We start from the raw sequence: 21,404 nt of genomic DNA, 5'->3' as shown, positions 1-21,404 counted from the left end.
CCTAAAAGTGATCGCATCAATGATAAGTTTAACTGCAGAAAATACTAGAACAGCAGTGTGGCTGCAATGAATCCTTCTATTTAGAAAGTGGGCATAGGAGGCAGTAGGATCTAGTGGTTAGAGAAACAGCCCCTCAGTCAGGTCAGAGGCTTAGTCCTTTACTTAACCACGTTTGCCTCTCTGTAAACAGGATATAAACTGTTCGTGTCCCAGGGATTTCTGGTATCTTCTATTGGAAGTGCATTTCCTTGCTTCCTCTGTGTTCTAATTTGGTACCCACTGGTGGTATCTGTGAGCCTCACAAAATCATGCGGTGTACGCAAGTGTATATTTTTTCTCTCTCCTCTTTCTAATCAGTAGGGACTCCAGACTTTTTTGGTGGCGTTCGTGTTTTGATGAGGCTTCGGAGTGGCTCAGTTAGAAGTAGGCTGGCGATTATGCTTTTGTAGCCATGTGTAGCTCTTCAGGGGAAGGGTTTCAGATTCATAGGCTGCTTACTGAGAAATCGGTCTCTTGCAGAGAGCAGTTAAGCTCCTGAATCTGGCAGCACAATGGTTCTAGCAAAATACAGCTGTTGTAGGCGGTCGTAATCACTCTGGGTGAGTGGGTACCTTGGGCCTGAACCATGTGGCGTTCTAGCAAAGCCCCAAACCATGAATCCAACAGGAAGCATAGAGCTGAGATGACTGGCTTTTGGTAGCCTGTATTATCGAGATCTAAATTAGTGGTGGGTAACCTGTGGTCTGTGGGTTTCATGTGGCCCACTGGGGCTCCAGCTGTGGCCCATGGACTCCCTGGCTGCCCCCTGTCCCCAGCACTTTTGGAGCACATGAATCACCTGATTCACGCTTCATCCTCCCTCCCACAGCTGGAATGCTGCAAATCAGCTGTTCACAGTGTTCCAGCTTCAAAAGAGAGGGGGAGGTGTGGGGACAGAGTGTAAATCAGGAGATTTCCATGCTCTGGAAGTGCTGGGAGGGAGCAGGGAGGAGCAGGTAAGTGTGGGTTCCAGAGCTCGGGTGCACAAGAGGGGTGTGTGTTTGTGTGTGTGTGTGTGTGTGTGTGTGTGTGTGTGTGTGTGTGTGTGCAGACAAGTGGGCCATGGGGCTGCAGGAGGAGCCCCAGCGGGTTGCTGTGGCCCATTGAAGTGAAGGAGAATCACTCATGGGCACCAGGTATGCTAGGCAGGAGAAGTCATTGCCTTCCCAAACCGCCAGCTTGGCCCCGCCCACACTCCGTCCCCAGAAGACCGACCATAGGTGTTCTGGAAGTGGAGTGTTGCTGCCCCTAAGCGCCTGTCCTTCCTATGCTCTGGGGCTGGGGCAGCTGGAGCCGTGCACTCTCCTCCCTTCCCATGCTCCGGGACTGGGAAGACTGGGGCCACGTACCTCCTGTCCTCCCTCTGGTGTTGTGGGGGTGACAGCAGCTTGGCTTCTGTGGGTGGCAGGGCCTGGACAGATGGGACGGGGCTGGGGGCTTGCCTCCCCCAGCCTTACCTTCACACTACCCATGGGGTCACCATTGCAGCCCAAAAACTATTCCAGGTTGCCCATCCCGGATCTAGACTATGCACCACCTAGACATTCAGGGATAAAGATCCCACTCTTGTATTGTTGCTTCCTGGTGCCCCAGCGGCTGCCTGAGATGCAGGTGACGTTTCTCTGGGCTGTAGGCAGTTAGCTGTAAGCAGCAGTGGAAGGAGGGTGTAGAGATGCAGTGTACCTACTCCAGGTCTAATGGACATAGTAATGTGAAAGGCTTCGTTAAAGCTCTGTAAACTGGGGAGAGGACTCTTCAGAAACACAGATTCAACAGTGGTTTGTTCTCACGAGTAATGCTTACAACCAGAAACTACTTCCTGCTCCAGAAGGGGGAAAAACCCCGAACAACCACGGTCGTGAATTTGCCGCAAGCCGTTGAGAACGTGTTGGTGCAGGTACCTGGTGAATAACCTCCATCTTCTTTTTGGATGTTCTCCTAAGCAACTAAAAAAAGGTCTTTTCCTCAGCAAAGGATCTGGGAGGCTGAGCAGAAGTTAACTCCCTGTTCACTGGATAACAGGTAATGCTCCTGCATCCTGTCACCAGATCATACACAAAATGGCAGGGAGGAGCAGAAATTTGAGATGAAAGTGTAAATGTTAGTTGACCAAAATGGGTTGTAAAACAGCCTTTCTGTACTCCTAATAGCTGGAATTTGAAGTGAAAAAAAAAATCACACTGTTAGCGCTTTTGCTTCATATGAAAATGAGTTAAGCCACACTTAAGAGTTAGGCACCTGAAAAATGTCAGCGTTTTTCACATTAGGCTGTGGGTACAAAGCAAGCCAGCTAAAACCATTTAACGATTGAACTTTGCAGTTAACGTGTTGAAGATACTCTGGGCCTGAGGTGAATTTCAATAGGGGAGTTATAAAACCCTGGAAAAAAATTAAATTGCTAATTGAAACAATGGTTGATTACTGGCAGGTGCTGCGTTAATGCGATGAGGGGAAAAGGAGCCAATGAGTTAGACATAATTTAGGAAGTATCAAGGAAGAGGAGGCCGGGTACACACAGTGCTGATGAGCTTAAGCAAGAGTGATTCTTTCTGTCAGCCCTCGAGATGGACTGATGAGCTGTGACATTGGGAGCTAATGTGAGACCACTGTAAATTGTGGCAAAGCAACTGACTCCACTGGTAGCTGGCTTTGCTTTTTAGAGGCTTCCTGTGTTTTTTTTTTCACGCTGGGCTCCTTCAAAATGCCTCCAGCAAATTTAAGAGTTCCCGAAGACCAGATGTGAGAATTTCATTTTAATGCACTGATGCTAAGCCCAGGGTCATTGGTAATATCTTGAAGAAGTAACAAGCTATTGTGTAAATATGTATCCCCCAGCTGTCTGCTTCTGTTAGACAGGACTGGGTATTTTATCACAAATTAATCATGCATTCTGACAGTAGCCGGAGTGGCATTTTTCCGCTAAACGTATCCCTTTAATTAAATGTAGATGCTCCATCTTTAAACTGACAGTCTCTGGACACCTGTTTAATTTTTTAATTGAGGCCAGTGGCTTGCTGGCTCCCTGTGCCTTTACTTTGTACATTTTCCCATCTCCAAACATGTTCACATAATGTTCTAAGCAGAGCTCTGGATACTGAGCAGGGCGGGCGAGGCTGACAGTTAAGGTCACTTCAAGGCAGAACATGAGCTCTTGTGTTTGAACTGAGGAGGCTGCTGTGTCTGCTAAATACAGATTGACAGAAGTATCCAAGGGACAACCTTTCCCTTCTAGAAGAAGCAGCATTTAATTACCGCTTTGCATGCAGTGGAAGTGCGGACCTCTCTCCCTGCCCAGTCCCCCAAGTCAGAAGGACATCAAATGGCATTTCCTGATGCCTAATTTGCCTTGAAAATGCTCTGGAAATACATTATAGGGAACAAAATGCTCCTTCGTACATAATGCAAGCTCAAAAGTGTGAAAGTTGCATTCCATTAAGAGACCAAAGATCAGGGCTAGGAAAATCTTTTGGTTTGAGGGCTACATCTGAGTAGGCAAATTGGGTGGTGGACCATACTATGCTCATTGGCGTGCTCTCTTAGCCACTGTGCCACACCCAGGGACCCAGCCACTGGGGGAGCCCTAGACAAACGAGTGGGCTTATGCCAACAAAAGCTCTGCTCCCCAACCCAGTTACAGATGGGACTGCCGCATTGGCCGTGCGGAGCAACCGCAGTTCTGATCAGCAGAGGTACTGGAGTTGGAGCCCATCCCAGTGTAAATGACGGGGAGCCTTTCCCTTTGGATTTTACAGTGCAGTGTGGGAGCCGGGTTTCCTGGGAGCAGCTCTGCAGTGATCCAGCGAACCACGGCTTCTGTCGGCCATGGTTAGGGTTTAACCGCAGGTCCCTCAAATCAAAATTCAGAGTTAAACCCAGTCGGAAATCCACATGAGTGGGAGACTGCAAGGAATGACTTGGCTCACACAAAGCTATTGTCAGAAAGCATTGTCCTGGTTCTATGGATAGGGGAAAAGAGGCACAGAGAAGGTAAAGATCAGATTTGCAAAGTTTGTTTCGTCTGCAGAAGAGAAGAGTGAGGGGGGATTTGATAGCAGCCTTTAACTTCCTGAAGGGAGGTTCCATAGAGGATGGAGAGAGGCTGTTCTCAGTAGTGACAGATGGCAGAACAAGGAGCAATGGTTTCAAGTTACAATGGGAGAGGTCTAGGTTGAATATTAGGAAAAACTATTTCACTAGGAGGGTGGGTGAAGCACTGGGATGGGTTCCCTAGGGAGGGGGTGGAATCTCCATCCCTAGAGGTTTTTAAGTCCTGGCTTGACAAAGCCCTGGCTGGGTTGATTTAGTTGGGATTGGTCCTGCTTTGGGCAGGGGGCTGGACTTGATCTCCTGAGGTCTCTTCCAGTTCTATGATTATGGGGCATATGCTCCACTCTATAGGGCAAATAGAGGGTTAAAAGGACTCCCAGGGCCTGATTAGCCTGTTCAGTGGCCTGGAGAGGAGACAGCCAGTCAAAGATTAGACCCAGCAGGAGAGACTTAGACTGTGTGATTGCTGTAAAGGAAGGCCTGCAAGGCCCGCGGGGGAGAACTGAAGGAAGCTGCAGCAAGTTTATTCTCAGTGATTGGCCCGGAGGGCAGTAAGGTGAAGGGTTCAGAGCCCCCAAGGACTCTCCTTAGCAGCACACTGGGCAAGGCTCACACCGAGAGACCAAACAGCAGGGGGAGAGAGCTGGAGAACGCAGCCAAGGGACAGATACCTGCAAGCAGGCAAAGGTAGGGAGCAACAAGGGCTTGAAAGAAATGCACCCTCACTGCCTATCACAAGGGCTCCGAGCTGGACCCAGAGGAGAGGAGTGGGCCTGGGGGCTCCTCTGGGGGGTAGTGTAGGCCTCAGGAGGAGACCGGAACACCAAAATAGAGAGAAGCCTGGACCCCAGCACCACCTTGGGATGGAGGCAACAGCTTGTGTGGCCCAAAGAGGCAGATAAGCCTAATCAGGTAACTTGAGTGCCTCTGAAAACCTGACCCTGAGCATCATGTCTGCGGCGACCAACTGACCCGACTTCGAGCCTGCTGCTCTCACCAGTGTCCTTTGCCAGTCTGTCATCTTTCAGGGGCAAATCCCATGCTGTCCCATTGGGCTTTATGCTATCACCCTCTATGACCCATCTTTGAATACACGGTGGGGGAGGGACAGCAGCGTTGGGAGCCCATCCATGGCTCCCTGTGGGGCAAGAGTTCCCTTGCAGGTTGGTTGGTTGGTTTGTAGCTCCCCCTGCTGACTCCAGAGCTTCTACTGTGAGTTCTCCGGGAGCTCTTGGCTCTCCATGATCCACGAGCAGATCCACTCTGCTTTGCAGTGGGGAGAGGATCAAACCCACGCTGTGGTGTTACCCACTCCCGGTGAAAAGGGAGCCAGCGGGGCAGAGTGAGGGGCCCATCTCCAAAGCAACGTCTGGTTATTACCTAGTCCTGGGCCTGTGGGTTAGGGTACTCAGCCTGGGCTGTTCCCAGTGTTGGAAGGGAGCAGGCTGACCTCAAACCTCTGCTTGTGGATTATGGGCTGACAGGAAGAGTCTGGGCCGGGGGGAGGCCCTCAGGACTGGGGAGAAGGATAAGAGCGTGGGGACCTTGCCAGACCTAACACTCGGTTATTCATGTTAAAGCCTGGCCTGGCTTCAGTTGAGCACAGCACACGTGGAAAAACAGAGATGGCTTTGGCTCACTTGGCAGCAGCTGGCACCCGGAGACTTGCACATTAACAGCTGTGGGGTGGCTGCTTCTGCGGATGGGGCTTGCACTAGCAACCCCAGTATTCGTACTCAGCGGGCACTGATAATGGGAGCAATGCAGTACAGAGCCAGAGAGGAGACGCTCCTGGCCTTACGGGGCTTGTGATCTTAGAGCCCAGTTCTACTGACGGTGGTGGTGGTGGGCCACATGGAGATCCTTGAAGCTAAGGGGAGATGTTTCCTGAGTAAAGGCTGCAGGTCTGGGCCTGAAATCAGGTGCAAATGATCCATTCAAGACCCACAAAATACACTAGTGATGGTACCAGCTGTCAGAAAAATCTTAGTGGTTGTAGCGAAAGGCACATGGAGAAGTTAGGTGTCTTTGGGCTTCTCTAGGGGGCAAGTTACAGCTGGCAAACCTGCAATGCACTCCTTGCTGCATAGGTGTGTAACTGTGACAGGGCACCTGCCCTGCACTGACCCTTTAAGGCCAAGACTCAGGCCCTGAGCCGGGGCTGAGAACAGAGAGGTCAGCTGAGGCCGTTAGGGCTAGTGAGAGCCCAGCTGGCAGCTATATAGTGAAGCCCAGTTTGCTTGGAGAGGCCAGCTGAAGCCATTAGGGCGAGTCAGGGCCCAGCCAGCAGCTATATAGAGAAGCACAGTGTGCTTAGGGGGGAGAGACAGTGAAGGGATGACTGCAGAGGAAGCAGGGGCTCCCAAGAGGGAGAACAGTGGGGGATAGCCAGCTAGGGCTGGGAGAAGGCCAGCCAAGACTCCCCCTGGCTAGGGCCCGGAGGCAAGGCCCAGGGTTCGGAGGCGGATTACAATGCAGTCTAGGTAAGCGGTGCAGTAGAGAGAACCCCAATGCCAATGATGAGCAACCCGTACAGACTGTAACTTGCCCTGAGAGGGGCTAGATGAGGACAGTCAGGGGGCACTGAGGCACAGTTGGGGGGTGCGCATCCTGACAGTAACCTACACATCTGCTGGGTGTGGGGTACTGTTCCATGTAGTGGCACTTAAACCACTTATAGAGAGAGACGGAGCATGTGCCGAGAGCCAAATGGTTTTTAGCTGAAGCTCATGCACTAAGCTCCAGAGGTCCCGGGTTTGGTTCCGCCTGCCGGTGTTACAGTCATACTCCAAGTGAACCCTGATTAGGGTGACCATAGAGCCTGTGTGAAAACTGGGGGTAGAGAGTGGGGGATAAGGGGCGCCTATATCCCACACAGCTCCCAAATGTCCCTATGAAATGGGGACATCTAGTCTCCTAAGCCTAATCCAGTGCACTGAGAGTTCCAGCGCAGTTTGTCAAGAGGCGCTCCAGGACTTCAGTGCACAGAGTCAGGGGGTCTACTTGGGAAGTGACTGTATGGTGAACCCGTGCTCAGTGGAATCACCTGAAGGGCTTGCTTTCCCCACTGTATATTTACACCCTATTTGGGAGGTGTAATTGAAGCATGTGTAAACATACCAGAACCAGCTTTGATCTGGCTAAATCCAAATTAGTCACCAGGGCAGTGACGCACCAGCTGTGTGGGTGGCTGCGTGGGCTAGCCCTCCTGCCCCCGATCCTGGCTCTAAACTTGAGCAGCGCTATTATTACTTAAGCTATCTCATCATCAAATATTTGTTCCCTACGTAGGTACTGGCAGGCTCTGAAGAGGTGACCTCTTCACCTTCTCTGTGCTCAACTCAATAGTTTGAGCTCCTGTAGGCTATTGTTATGTTTTCTACACCTTTAATCATTCTCTTGGCTCTTCTTGCATCCCCTCCCATTTATCAACCTCTGTCTTGAGTTGTAGGCACTGGCAGCCATGCCTGTGTCAAATACAGAGGCAAACTAACCTCTCTACTGCAATCGATATTCATCTGCTCCTGTTTGGAGAAGATGCTGCCGCTTTCAAATGCAGCAGGTTTAGATAAGGAACCGCAGGAAAATACCTTGATCCCGATTTGTACTCCTCTCCCCTCCCCCCCCAGTTCTCAACCTTCACACGTGCTGCCCTCCAGAACTACATGGCACTGTGGAGATGGGCACAGCTGGCACCCTTCCCTGAGAGACTGACTTTCACAACATGCTTGGACTCCATGTGCCTGCCCCCAGGATGGGAGACCGGCTGTTGACCTCTCAGCGTGTAATACCCTATCACATTTTGCAAAGCCAGCTCCAATTTATTTACAGACTGCATGGTGGGTTTTTTTTTTTTTGCCATTTAAGTTTGTTTTAATCCTGTCAGGCCCTCTAAGATGTGTGTTTTATGCCGTGCCTTCCAGGAAAATACTTGACAGGAGAGAGAAGGAAGTTTAGCTGCTTTTACAAAAATACAGGCTTTTTTTTTTTTTTTTTTTTTTTTAAAACAGTTGGGTGTAATACCTCTCCTGTGGCTTTCTCCTCTATTTATTTGAACAGTCAGTGTCTAGGAAGACTTTTTGGATTAGTGGGGTATAGACACTACTCCTAGCAAGTGTCCCTTAGAATTCTCCTAATGCACCAACTTTCAGGATGAGGTTGGTGTATAAAACCAAAGTGTCATGGGTTAGCAATGAGACCTTTTGCCTACAGTTTCTGGGTCAACCAAAGAGCAAGCCAGCTGTTACTGAAAGCGGTTACTAAAGTTGGTCAGAGTAGCGAGCCTTGTGAACCCCTTGTGAGCAATTCCTGAATCTCTTTTGAATTTGCAAATATTTCACAAATTCTGTGAGCAAACTAAAATCACGTTTCTACCAAGTAGGAATTTTCTGATCCTCACCATTCTACCAATCCCATTTCCTGTCTCCAATGCATTGTCTGAGATGTGCCTCGCACACTTGTGTGTTCCCTAAAACAAATAATAATACAAAGCATGGTGTTTTGGCACCTGGCTGAGCAGGGTGAATGTTGGCACGTCAACGCACAAGAGCCTTACACGTGTATCAAATCATGCAGACGTTTCTAAGCTTTGTAGATGACAGAGGACTTCAGTGTGGTGGAATCAAACAAAAAACCCTAATAATAATGAAAGTTTCAATTTTGCTTTTGTCCCTGCTATTCAACCAGCTGTGGTGTTTAGTTTGTGTGTATGAGCTGCTGGTCCCAGTACAACTCAGAGTTTGTCTACACAGACCGATTATGTGTGGGTGTGATTTCTAAAGTTCACACACAGATGTTTCATGCTAATTGGTCTATGCAGACCTTACCGGTGTGTGGTGAGGATTACCTAGTGCAGGGGTGGCCCACCCATTCTGGGCAAAGAGCCAAGATAGCGGTGGATCCAGTGCAAAGAGCTGGAGCAAAGATGTCGAGGGGAAAAAAAAAAAAGGAAAAAAAGCTCTGCCCCTTTAAGAAAACACGTTTAAAGATGTTTAGAGGCTTTTTGACTACATTAGGCTCCCACCAGCCAATGACATGTTTAATTCTACATCTTTCATGGCTGTGTCGGACAGCTCCCCTGCCCAGGTCAGTGCAGGGAGCTGGGAGGAGAGGGTCATTTTTGTGGGCACGGGGCTGGCTTACGAGCCATGGGGGAGAAGGGGCGAAGGGCTTCGCAAGCCACACCCTGGGGAGGGAAGAGCTGATGTGGCTTGTGAGCCGCAGGTTGGCCACGGCTGCCCTAGTGTGCGTCGGCAGGACAGATCAATTAACATGCAACATATTAGCGCCCTTTAGAAATCACGCCCTCTTCCTTGTACCGTTCATTGCTGCTCCGTGTGGACAAGTCCTTAGTACAGAGCAGTGTACACTTAAAACTGATGGTCTTCATCAGACAAGCGTCTACAATATTGGTAATCCTGGTAGAGCAACTGAAAACTGCCTGCTTGAGACTGAACTATTCCTGCTAATTCATGGCTGAGGCACGTTGGTAGGACAGCTGCTGCCTAGGCTGCATGTGTCTGGCGGATAGAAAGAAGATATCCATCTTCAAGGGCTGTTAATCCAACCTATTTGGAGCTTGATTCTGATACCATTAACCCACATAAAGGAGCACCTTTCTTCACCAGTATCCTTGTTGAAATCAGTGGAAATACCTGTGTAGTAAAGAAGTATTCAGAGAGTAAAAGTGGCAGAATTGGGTCCTTAATAATCAATGTGGAATCTCCATCTCTGAAGATATTTAAGAGCAGGTTAGACAGACATCTACTAGGGATGGTCTAGATGGTGCTTGGTCCTGCCGTGAGGGCAGGGGACTGGACTCAATGACCTCTCGAGGTCCCTTCCAGTTCTAGTGTTTTATGATTCTATGAATAAGAATAATAAAAACCAGGTTTTTTTTTTAAAGGGATTACCCTACTAACCATATTTGATTATCTGTCCTGGTGTCATGACTTGTGACAGTTTGCAGACATTCTGTGTGTTCTGTTACCTTTTATGTAGAAGACCTGTATCTTCGCTGCATATTGCAAAGTCTTGTACACAGCTGCCAAATGTTACAGCAGTCTTAACTTAAACGAATCTAACAATGGCAGGCAGATACTTATTGCATTTACCACTTTCTGCCTTGTGCCAACTCATCCTTTCAAAAAGATGCCATCTGAAATCCGTTTCTTCCATGCTTACTCTCCATCAGTGAATTTCCATATCAGATTTGCTCAATTTTAAAGTCAAAACATGCTTTCTATCCCTGCCAGCATTGTAAGCTCAGCCTGGTGTCTAAAATTTGAGTTATGCTATCACTGTATCATCAAAAGTAAAGATTCCAGAATGGGAATGTACCTAGTAATTTTGTTGGTGATGCATGAGGTAGCATAACATTTTGCTTGCTGTTCCACATGATTCCTCACCTCATTTACACAGGGTCTGATCCTCATTGACTTCAACCAGAATTACTACTGTTTTACACAGCTGTAAGGAAGAGAGAATCCATTCTTGACTGTCAGAAGACGCATGGAGAACAGATACAGATGTTAAGAAAGTGATTTTGGTCCAGTGTCAGTCTTCTGCCTATAGCATCCCTGTAACACCTGGTCCTGATTGTTTTCTGACACCACAGTCTGGAATACTGTCCCGTGAGCTAGGAGTGATGTATTTGTGTCAGTTTGACATCTGTTTTCTCAAACAAGGTTCTATTTCTTGCTCTCCAATGAGAATGATTACATTATAGGTTCTGAATTTGTAAGTGGCTAAGTATCCTATATACATACTAAATAACACTCCTAGGATATCAATGATCCCTATCCAGAAGAGCTCATAACTAACGTTTTCCGAGGGAGTGAAAAATGAAAACTGGAGCCATGCTTATTGCCCTAACTGAATAGGAACCTTCTAAAGATCTATTTTATGGATACCCTTAACCTCAGATAATGGACCAAATTAATACTTCAGTAAGAAGGGGAAAATTCTCCTTGACTCCTACCAAATCAAACATCATCTTGAACAGGGCTACTCGACTTTCAGAGCCCCAGGAGCCACAATGATAGTCACAGCACATGCGGAGGGCCGCAACTTAAGTGTGGTTGCATGTACATGCAAATATATATGCAAATAGCTTCTTTCACGCTGACTGGCATGAATACAAAGATTAAGCCATGGTGCTGGACCCAAATGTGGCCATTGTGAGCCAGTCAGCACCTCTCAAGCTCTGCCCACAAGGCTAAGCAGCCAGAATTTCCCACAATGCCCTGGCGCTCCCAGCACCTCCTCCCTGGGAGCTAGAAACACCGATACTCTGTACCCGTCTATTCCAGCCAGCCCGTCTGCTTGCATCTTTCAATGCTCACCCCGCCTGGGAGACACCTCACCATTATGGAGTGTGTTCCAAGTGGAGGCCATGTTCAAAGGGCCATGTGTTGAGCCCCATGTAAACCCAACCCAACCAACCCCGCGGGCTGCAAACCAACGAGCCGTGTATTGAGTAGCCCTGATCTTGAGTAATCTGTCTTGTAAATTGGAACGTGCACTCGGGAGCACCAGAGAAAATGTGTATAGTGGATCTTCAGGGATAGTTTGTATCTACTGGTATGTTACCCGTTCACGCCAGTTTCAGAAGTCCTCTTAAATTTCTGTCTTTTTCTTCAAGGTCTGGTATTTCAGCTGTCCTGTTCCTTTGTTTTCCTCTCCCTGGTTGAAATGCAGAAGTGCCAAGGTTCCTGAAAGTGTGTCTGGAAGGCAGGGGGGAAATCAACTTTTCTGAACCTTTCACAAAATGTTTTGGTCCCAGTTTGGATGAATTTTCCATATGGTCTTTTGCTGACATGGCTTAATCCTTCCTAATATTAAACTAGATGATGCCTTCCTATGCCAAATGAGGAAGTTTTCCTAGAATAATTTTTGAGCTGGCATGTTTTCCAAGGGTATCTCCACATAAGCCAGATACTAGTGCCAAACACATGAGCATAAGAACTTCTTTCTGTAATTAAAGAGCTTATTTGCCATCAGTGTAACTGGTGTTTTGGTTTCATGGCAAAATAGAGCAATGCAAAGTAGAGAGGTGCTCTGTCCTTATCAGCGTTGACGTTACAAGCTAGTTTATTGTACCTTTTCAAACAGATTGTGAAATTTCTCCGTGTGAATGGCAAAAGGTGATTTCTTTGTTTCCTGAAGCCTGTGCATGCCGGAATCTTGACAAGGTGAAGCCCCATGTAGTATATTTATTGACATTTTTTCTTGCCCTGCTAAAAATCTGTTTTTGATTTTTTTTGTTGATTCTCCATCCCAGTCCTTCAGGCTACAATTCAACTTTAAAAAATGCATGTAAAAAAGCCCTTTGCCAAAGAGCTACTGACATATGATGCCTTGTCTTTCCTGCTGAAAGAAAACATTCCTGTATCCTCTACGGCCACACTCCCAGTTGTAGACTGATGTGTAATTTCCCCCACTTCCTCCACTTAGCTGTACAAAATGTATATAAAATAATTCTAGCTTGCTCATCAATCAATATGTATGACTTCAGTGAATGATACTCACTAGAGCTGAACTGCGACTAACTAAGCTGAACTGCAGTGAACTAAGTTGGTCCTGCTGTGGTGGCAGGAGACTGGACTTGATAATCTCTCGAGGTCCCTTCCAGTCTAGTGTTCCATGGTTAATTTACACTTGGAAAGGGAAAGGTTAACGAACCAAACATTGACCATTTAAAATTATTTAGCAGAACATCTCCAACCCCACCATGCGCTCCATGGATCTTGAATGAAGCAGCAGGATTAGGATACAAAATTCCCACAATTTGCATCTTGGATCCAGGGGCTTTTGTTCAAGTTCAAATTTACCAAATTATTGGTTCTCAAACTATGGCCAGGTTCTAAGGGCTTTTTAGATCTTAAGCTATTCTCTGAAATGAATTTCTTTTAGAGATGAAATCCTGTCCCACTGACGTCCATGGGAATTTGGCCACTGACTTCAGTGGACCAGGATTTGGTGCTAACTTTAGTAAAGGTGAAATTAAAATACCATTTAGTTTGTCCTATGGGAGGAGCCTTCGATGTTCTGTCATTAAGCAGGAAGCGGTATAACCTATTGAGCAAGCAGTGGAGAACAGAGGGTATGTCTACACTACAAAGTTAGTTCGAACTAACTTTCATAGGTGCTACATTAGCGCTCCATTAGTTCGAATTTAATTTGAACTAACGGAGCGCTTAGTTCGAACTAGGAAAACCTCATTCCACGAGGATTAAGCCTAGTTCGAACTAGCTAGTTCGAATTAAGGGGTGTGTAGACCCTTAATTCAAACTAGTGGGAGGCTAGCCCTCCCCAGGTTTCCCTGGTGCCCCCCCTCCCGGTCCAGGACCCCTTAAAGGGCCATGGGCTGGCTACGGTGCCCGTGCCAGGTGCAAGCCTGCCAGCACCCAGCCAGCAGACCCTGAACCTGGCACGGATCAAGCCACCCACCCGATGCCCCCCAGTCCTCCCCCTCTTCCCGGGACCAGGCTGGTGGCTCCCGGGAGCTTGCCCGGGACTGCAAGAGGCGGGCACCCACTTGGGCTAGTGCGGACATCGTGGACCTCGTCCACGATCTCCGCAGTAGGCACAGGAAAGTGGCCGGCTAGGGCAGGAGAGCTGCCAGCCTAGCCACCCAGGAGCAGGAGTGCAAGAGAATCAAGGGGGTCCACTGAGACCCCCGACCCTGAGCCCTGAGCTTACAATGGTCATCCTGGGTCAGACCAAAGATCCATCTAGCCCAGGAGCCTGTCTGCTGACAGCGGCCAACCCTAGGGACCCTGGAGGGGATGGACCAAAGACAGTGACCAAGCCATTTGTCTCGTGCCATCCCTCTTTAGCCTTCCACAAACCTTGGGCAGGGACACCACTCCTACCCCCTGGCTAATAGCACTCCATGGACCAAACCTCCATGACTTGATCTCACTTCCCTTTAAACTCTGTTCTAGTTCTAGCCTTCACAGCCTCGTGCAGCAAGGAGTTCCACAGGTTGACTCTTTGCTTTGTGAAGAACAACTTTCTTACTAGTTTGAAGCCTGCTACCCATTCCTTTCCTTTGGTGTCCTCTAGTCCTTCTTTATGGGAACTAATGAAGAACTTTTCTGTATGCACCCTCTCCACCCAACTCCTGCTTTTAGAGACCTCTATCCTGTCCCCCCTCCGTCTCCTCTTTTCTAAGCTGAAAAGTCCCAGTCTCTTTAGCCTCTCTTCATATGGGACCTGTTCCCAACCCCTGATCATTTTAGTTGCCCTCCCCTCCTCTAGCCTCTCTCTTCCCCTCTCCCACCTCCTTTTCCCAGTCTCCCCCAGTTTTGTTCAATAAAGACAGATTCCATTTTGGAAGACACGTTATCTTTATTTTGTACATCAAGAAAAGGGGCTAGGGAAGGGTAAGTGGAAGGAGGTGAGGGAGGAATGGGGTACGAGCCCCCGATGGGGAGGACTGGGCTGGCTCTGCAGGCTTCTGGGGGTGGAAGCTGTCCTGCAGCCCCCCAATTGCCCCCTCTCCCCAGATGGCAGCCTGCAGCAAGTGCAGCCGGGCTGATGGCCAAGTGCTGTGATGTGCCCAGTGTGGGTAGTCTGGGCAATCCAAGCCAGGACTGCTTTGCAAGCGGGGCACCCCCGAGAACTGTCTGTCCGGGGTGGGGGTCGGGACCCTTTAAGCACAGTCCTCGGCTAGCCTGAGACAGCATCTCCACGCTCTAAGTCCTCCTCTGATGCCCTGCCGGCACTGCTTCCGGCCATCCTTAACCCTGGTTCAGGGTCCACTTAATGTGGACATGCTAGGTCAAATTAGCAAAACGCTAATTCGAACTAGTTTTTTAGTCTGGATCTGTTAGTTCGAATTAGCTTAGTTCGAATTAACGTTGTAGTGTAGACATACCCAGAGTTAGAACTACTGTTTCAAACTACACTAGGCTATTGGACAATAGGAATGTGTTTGTTTTGTGTGTTATGTGATTGGGTTAATCTGGAGGGTGTGCAAGGTTGTTTTTTTTCCCTTTTTGTCAGTCCCATCTGAGTCATCTTCAGACCGAAAGAAGCAAAAGCCACTAGGGAATGTCCAGGAGTGGAACCCAGGATGGAGAGGCTCAGAAGAGGGAAGAATTAGAGTTCCTGGGAGAGGAACCATGAGGAAGTTGTAGGAGAAGAGCTGGACCTGGAAAAGGGCAGAGCTCCAGGGCAAAAGCCCTAGGTGGGGGGGCAGGGGACTGTCAGCATTCCACAACAGGAACAGGGAGCTAAGGAGAATCCAGGGGGTCTACAAATCTGAGCTGGAATGGCTAGAGTGTGCTTTAGTACATTTTTTTCAGGTTTTGTATCCTGCTGTGGGACACTGGTAGGAACCCTGGGAACACACTATTCCGAGCGAAGGCTGGGACTGCAGAATTACTTAGAATGTGTGGAGCCGTGTCTCTGTGGGATACTGATGCTTTGGAAGGGTGACAATTTAAAGTAACCCTTCTGGAGGACAGAGGCGTGAGAAGAGAGAGACCATCACAGAGATGGGGTGGCTGTCAGCAAGGGGACGATAGATGAGAAGTTCCACCACCCTGACCATGGGGCACACAAGCAGGGAGTCCACTCTTCTACAAGAGTTGTAATACCGTTCATGCCAGACTTTCTCTCCTGGTTTCTATTCCAAACTCTGCTACTTCAGCCTTGGGCAAGTCACGGAGGGGTCAGCTGTAGACAGTCTAAACATAGATATATCCCAAAGTGTAACCTTTCAAGCATGTTTTTATTTGTGTCGCATTGAAGATTTCAGCTACTATTCCATCTATTGGCTGGCTTAATTCCCCCCACCTCACCCCCTTGCAGGTTTGATTCAGCTACACACACACACTTAGATGTCAATTTAACCCATCCAAGCCATTTAAACCTTCAAAGAACAATTGAAAATCTCACGCTCACAAACTTTTTTGTGAGCTTCTGGATACATTCCGCTCCTGGTCATAACATTATTTTTGGCAAGCTGGTCCTGACATCAGACAGTGCAGTAGGATGGGGTGATGGAGGAAAAGAAAACATGGCTGTCCAAACTCTTTCAAATCCCTCACTTTTCAGTTCAGGTTTGTTTCTTACCAGTTTAGCCACGAATCCTCCTTTCTCTTTACATACAAATTTGAATTTCCTTGAACTTCAAACAATATTCCTGGAAGCACTGGAAGATAATGTACAAGAAGGCCTTTCTACATACTTCAGTTATGCGCGTCACTTAAGCCTAAACCTAAGCCTAAGCCCCTGATGCAGCTAGCTCAGTTTCTTAGCCCTTTTGGGACTGGCTTAGCTCCTTTAGGTGTGGGAGTGAACAGCCCATCACAACTACTGATCAGACATTCTGGAGGTATTCCTAGACCATGTCTACTTACATGTCTTCAGGTAACATCACAGACCAAACTTCCTCCTTATCTTCATCTGCGTCCTTGCTTACTTGTTGAACAGGATGATTTGATTAAATCTGATTTACTCTCACAGAAGGCATCTGATGCCATGAATCTGGAGTTTGGAGGAAAACTAAACTCCAGATTGGTTGTACTACATTTATATTCATATGTTTCCTAACGACATTAAGTCAGGAGATGGGCAGAGCTGGCAGGTTGCCCAGAATTCTGTGACTGATCCATAACAAGCTCTGACCATTTGTCCAAGTATTGGCAATGTTACAAACAAGACATGCATCATGTCCTGCACCCTTGTTTATTTTGGATCAGGCATTTTCCGATTTTTTTAGAAAGAACAGACATGAAGGAAGTAGCCTATAGTGGGTCTTCTGCAGATGTGAACTGCATGATTATTTCTCAGTAAATCACATTGAAACAGCTGCTTGGATCCATGTTGCATCCATTCCAAGTGTGTTTAGATCATGATTTGCATGATCATCATTTCCAGAAGTGTCATCAGCCTTGGAGTTCCTCAGAAGACTCTGGCATTGCTGTCTTTTACTCCTTAGCTCTTTATTCTAGGGGCTGGATCTCCTGTAAATACATTGTCAGTAGTAATGTTTCTTTGATTGTATAACCTGGACCTAAGGAACCTTTTCAGGTGGCAGGTGAGTCAAACCTGGTTGCGTTCCTTCCCATGAAAGTTGCGATTTCAATGACAAAAAAAAAAAAAAAATTGCTACATTCTTAACAAGCTCCAGTAGTGTGCTTATCTCTCCCAACTTGCTGGTCACAGAACATACCCACTTGAAATGTAAATAGTAAGGATGCCCTTTCCTCATTTAATTTTGTCTCTGGATTGACTAACTGTTTTGGCACTTAGTGAAATCAAAAGGCAACCTGAGGGAAACAAGACTGAGATTGTGCAAGGGGGAAAAACGTGTCTAATATTTCACATGGTGAAAGTGGGAGGTGGTTCCCCCCACTTTTTTTTGTAAAGACCACAACTCTGGGGAGAAGAGGCTTCAGTACATTTTTTTTCCCCTTGTGTATGTGTTGATGATTAGGGACCCTTGTTATCTCCCCTGGCCCTGAACACAGTTTGAGTTACTTCTCTGGCACCTATAAGTCCTTCCCCCTGCTCTGTTTCTTTTCCCCTAACTATTCCTTCCCCCTTCTTGTAGACAGGAAGGATCAAAGTAAAAAAGGAAGGAAGAAGCAGCAGGCAGGAAGTGAAAAGGTGCAGTCTCTTATTACCCTTCTGGGGTCTGAATATCCTGTAGGTTTATTCGTGTCCTGATTAGGATCAGAGTCCATCCTTGGTTCTCACCCTTTTTCCTGTATCTGGTCCAGGCAGAAGCAGCAGGGTCCATGACTGTCTCCTCTTCATTGATCTCATCCTGTAACCAGTTGTCTCCTAAAGTGGAACAGTCTTCCCCTGGTTACCACCCCTTCCTGGAAGGTGCATTCCCTCCAGGCAAAGCAAGACTTTAAGGTGTGTCTGGCTTCTGCTAGCGGAGCCCAGGAGAGCTCATTAGCTCTCTCCTTAGTTGGGTCCCTCTTACAAAGCCCATAATCCCTAAATTAGAGCCATGATGACACCTTTGAAGATGCTTTGTTCTTAAATGTTCTTCACCTGCTTCTTCAAAAGTCGATCACAAAGCATTTGACAAGGACCAAAAGAAAAGTATCCTCTGCGTTTGTGTCTACTCCTTTGCCTCAATGTGTCAAACAATGTAAATAATTATTCGGGAAATGAAACATTTCTGGATGGCTAATAAATACTGACGTTGTGGCTGCTGGTGTATGGAACAGGAAATCATATCTCTGCTCCAGTGATTTCCCCATCTACATAGGACAATGGATATTGCGTTTCAGAGAAACAATGTCTGGGTTGAGTACGGTTGGGAGGAGCCAGTCTTCAAGCAGTGCATGTTGTTCTGTGTATTCTGCTGCTCAGGTGGATTATGTTTAAAAGGCATCACAGAAGAAACCTGTCTCTTGAGAGATGGGGCTGGTAGGCACACATAAAGAAGCGATCGGTGTGCATGAGGTGTGGCATGGGAGGTGACTCAATGACAGAGTAGTGAGAGAAAGGAGCAAGTTGGGAGGCTCTAATAGAGCATACAGAGGAAAGAGGGAAGTAGAGTATAGAGAAGTGAGAGCAGGATCAGCATTAGGCAGGTGAGCCCAAGATACTGGGATTCAACACGGTAGGTGGCCTGAAATCCCTGAAGGGATTCAAAGATGGCTTGAGCAGCAGAAGAGGGAGACAGCTTGAGCAACAGAGTTTTGGATGCACAGAACGTGACCAATGTGGAAACCAGGAAGGTCAGTACTAGCAGCACTGGGGTCCAGGCAGGACAGGTAGGGAATATCAATTAGCCTTGAACCCAGAGCCGAACATAAAACTCAGTGTTTGCAAACTGTATGTGGCCCAAAGCAGATTCTAAGTGATGTGAGCCTCTGGGATGCTAAACCACAGCATTTGGTTCGCGTTACTTCAGCAGCCTCAATAAATCTGAAGGGCACACTGATCCAGTTCATGCGACAAAGTGCCCAGGCATAGAAAAAGATTCTCCAAACACTATTTAGGCCTCGAGTTCATCTTTTGCAATAAACAAGGGATGCAACCATTTTTTTTTCAACTGTGCATCATATGCCATAAAATATCCCTCCTGGTTTTGCTTGTACGTGGAATCTTTTCCACATAGCTCCATTGGCAGCACCTCAGAGAGGCTCAGTCTTGTGGGCACTCAAAATCTCGCTTCTTGCTTGCAGTCGGAACTGCCCCTTGTCAGACTGATACCTGCAGAGATTGTGTTCCGTTACCTGATAACTTCATTGTCTTGGGGAATGATTTTCATAACGTAACGCAGAGGCGGTATAGAGGCGCATGGCTTCTATTGAGTTAAACTTGGCAACAGCTCACTGGCATGAATGTTAGTTGACTGGCACTGGCATTATTTGAAAGAGGGGAATCTCCCGGATCTGCTAAAATCTGTTTTGCTAATCAGTAGTGTTTGCTGCGTTAGAGTCTCTGTTGTTCTGTTGTCTCTGGACTAGCGAAGCAAGGAAAACAATATGTGGGCAGACGCTGCAATCAAAAGGGAATGTTTCATTAATATGCTCGCTCATAGATTTTAAAATGACATTAATATCCATTAAGCTGCTGTATATGCCACATTTTTATCAACCTCATTCTGCTCTTTTTAACAAAGTTCCAATAATTGATTCAAAACACTGTGACATACCTAATTCCTCTCCCCCACTTGCGTCAATTCTTGCATGATACCTTTCATTCAGGATGCTTCCTCGGTTTCTGGCACTCCTATGAATTACTTTTTGAATTGTGCCATGTAGGCCGGGTATCACGTGCTTCATTGCTTCTGTAGGGCAAGCTGTTCAGCCAATGGACAAGAGCAGCATATTTAGCTGATGGCTCTGGTATGTCTATGAAACAGCAGGGGGTGCCTGGGAGTCGTATGACTGTAGCGACTTGGGTCTGATTTTCCTCCCACATATGACAGCGGACAAAAGGCATGTTCTGAGGTTCACCAAAACCCATAAAGTTTTCTCTATTGGTGCCTAAAATGTTCCCGGAACTTTTGGAAATATTTCCAGTGTCGTTCAAAAGTCATCCCTTACAGACAGGTCTACAGAGAAATGGTGAATCGAACGTGGGGCCCTGCTTTAGTTGGCCAACTGCCTGTAGCAAAAGGTGACATACAAATTAATGCATACAAATAATTAAATTCTCCATTGGTTACTCATCAAAAATATAATTGTTAGGTACATGCAGCTTAATACCCTTATACGTCCTTTCATAATTCTATAATCTTTTGGTTTGCTCCCTTCTTTCCACCACTATTTTACCTGTCCTTACCTCCCAAATGTTCTAAAGCATGATATGCTAACTGCTAGAAAAGAGTTTTCTAGCTTGCTAGAGTAAATGAGTCTTCCTGGAGTATTTCTAGAAGGATCAAGCCTTTGAGAAGACTGGAGAGGACTCAGCCCTGCATATGGACAACAGACACTGTAAAGAAATGATTTTGCTTCCTGGTGAGCGGGATGTGCAGTCCCGCCGTGTATCAGATGCCCAAGCATAGAAACAAAACCATCTGATCCAGATTGGGGAAAGGTTACAAACATATGGACTCGTTCATTTGGGTATCTCCAAGCTAGAAAATGAAACACGTGTGTGCAATTTACCAAAAATGTCCCGAGGAGATTGTATGACTTGTTGGAGACCTAATTTAGAATCTGATGATGGGGAGGAAGGATGTGTGGAAAAGGCGGACATTTTAATCTAAACTCTGCTAGTCTCTTTGCCCACGGGGTGACTGTACTAAATAATCTGCTGTCTTTTAAAAAAAAAAAAAGTAAATATGCATCTGTTGCACCAAATTTGGTAGCTGGAAGGGCAGCAGATGAGGAAAAATGGAGGACATGATTTACAGCATAATAGCAGGCTTTATTTACACTGCAAACATGCGAGGACACAACCAGAATGTTCATATTCAGGGTGACGGGGCACATTTTGGAAGAGGAGAAGGGGTGAGAGACCAGGCAGGCGCTCTCCCCTTCCACCAGAGAGTCCAGAAGCTGAAGAAGTGGAGAGGCAGAGCGAGAAGATGGTGGCCCAGGGTTCTCAGAACTTGGGAGCAGGGTCAGAGAGACTGGTTGGATCCTCTTATGCTTCCCCTCCTACCAGAAAGACAAGGAGTGGCCAAAATCTCTTCCCCTATTATGAAGCCCCCAAAGCATCCCCTCTTCACTCAGATAACCTACCCTTTAATACCCGACCACAAATCACCCTCTCTTCCCCTGAGGCCACCTCAATCCCTCCTCTCCCTATCCCCTACCCCACACAACCAGTCTCTCAGCTAGCTATCTCCACTCGCCAGGTAACTCCATGTCCCCACCCTTTCAGCT

The 21,404-nt window shown here is 47.3% G+C and overlaps 1 protein-coding gene across 1 annotated transcript in view; it reads left to right on the top strand.

The window, feature by feature from the left end:
* The first annotated feature begins 4,652 nt into the window (after positions 1-4,652).
* Positions 4,653-21,404, top strand: part of LOC149523907 (cytosolic carboxypeptidase 6-like) — a 429,125-nt gene continuing 412,373 nt past the window's right edge. Inside the window, exon 1 of the mRNA XM_089780411.1 lies at positions 4,653-4,773. The gene's annotated coding sequence lies outside the window, so the exon portion shown is untranslated. The remainder of the gene's footprint in view (positions 4,774-21,404) is intronic.

This window comes from Pelodiscus sinensis, chromosome 9 (genome assembly GCF_052426305.1).
Source record: "Pelodiscus sinensis isolate ZL-2025 chromosome 9, ASM5242630v1, whole genome shotgun sequence".
Taxonomy (NCBI): domain Eukaryota; kingdom Metazoa; phylum Chordata; order Testudines; family Trionychidae; genus Pelodiscus; species Pelodiscus sinensis.
Note: the sequence above shows the minus strand (reverse complement) of the source record. Positions and strands in the feature narration are given on the sequence as shown.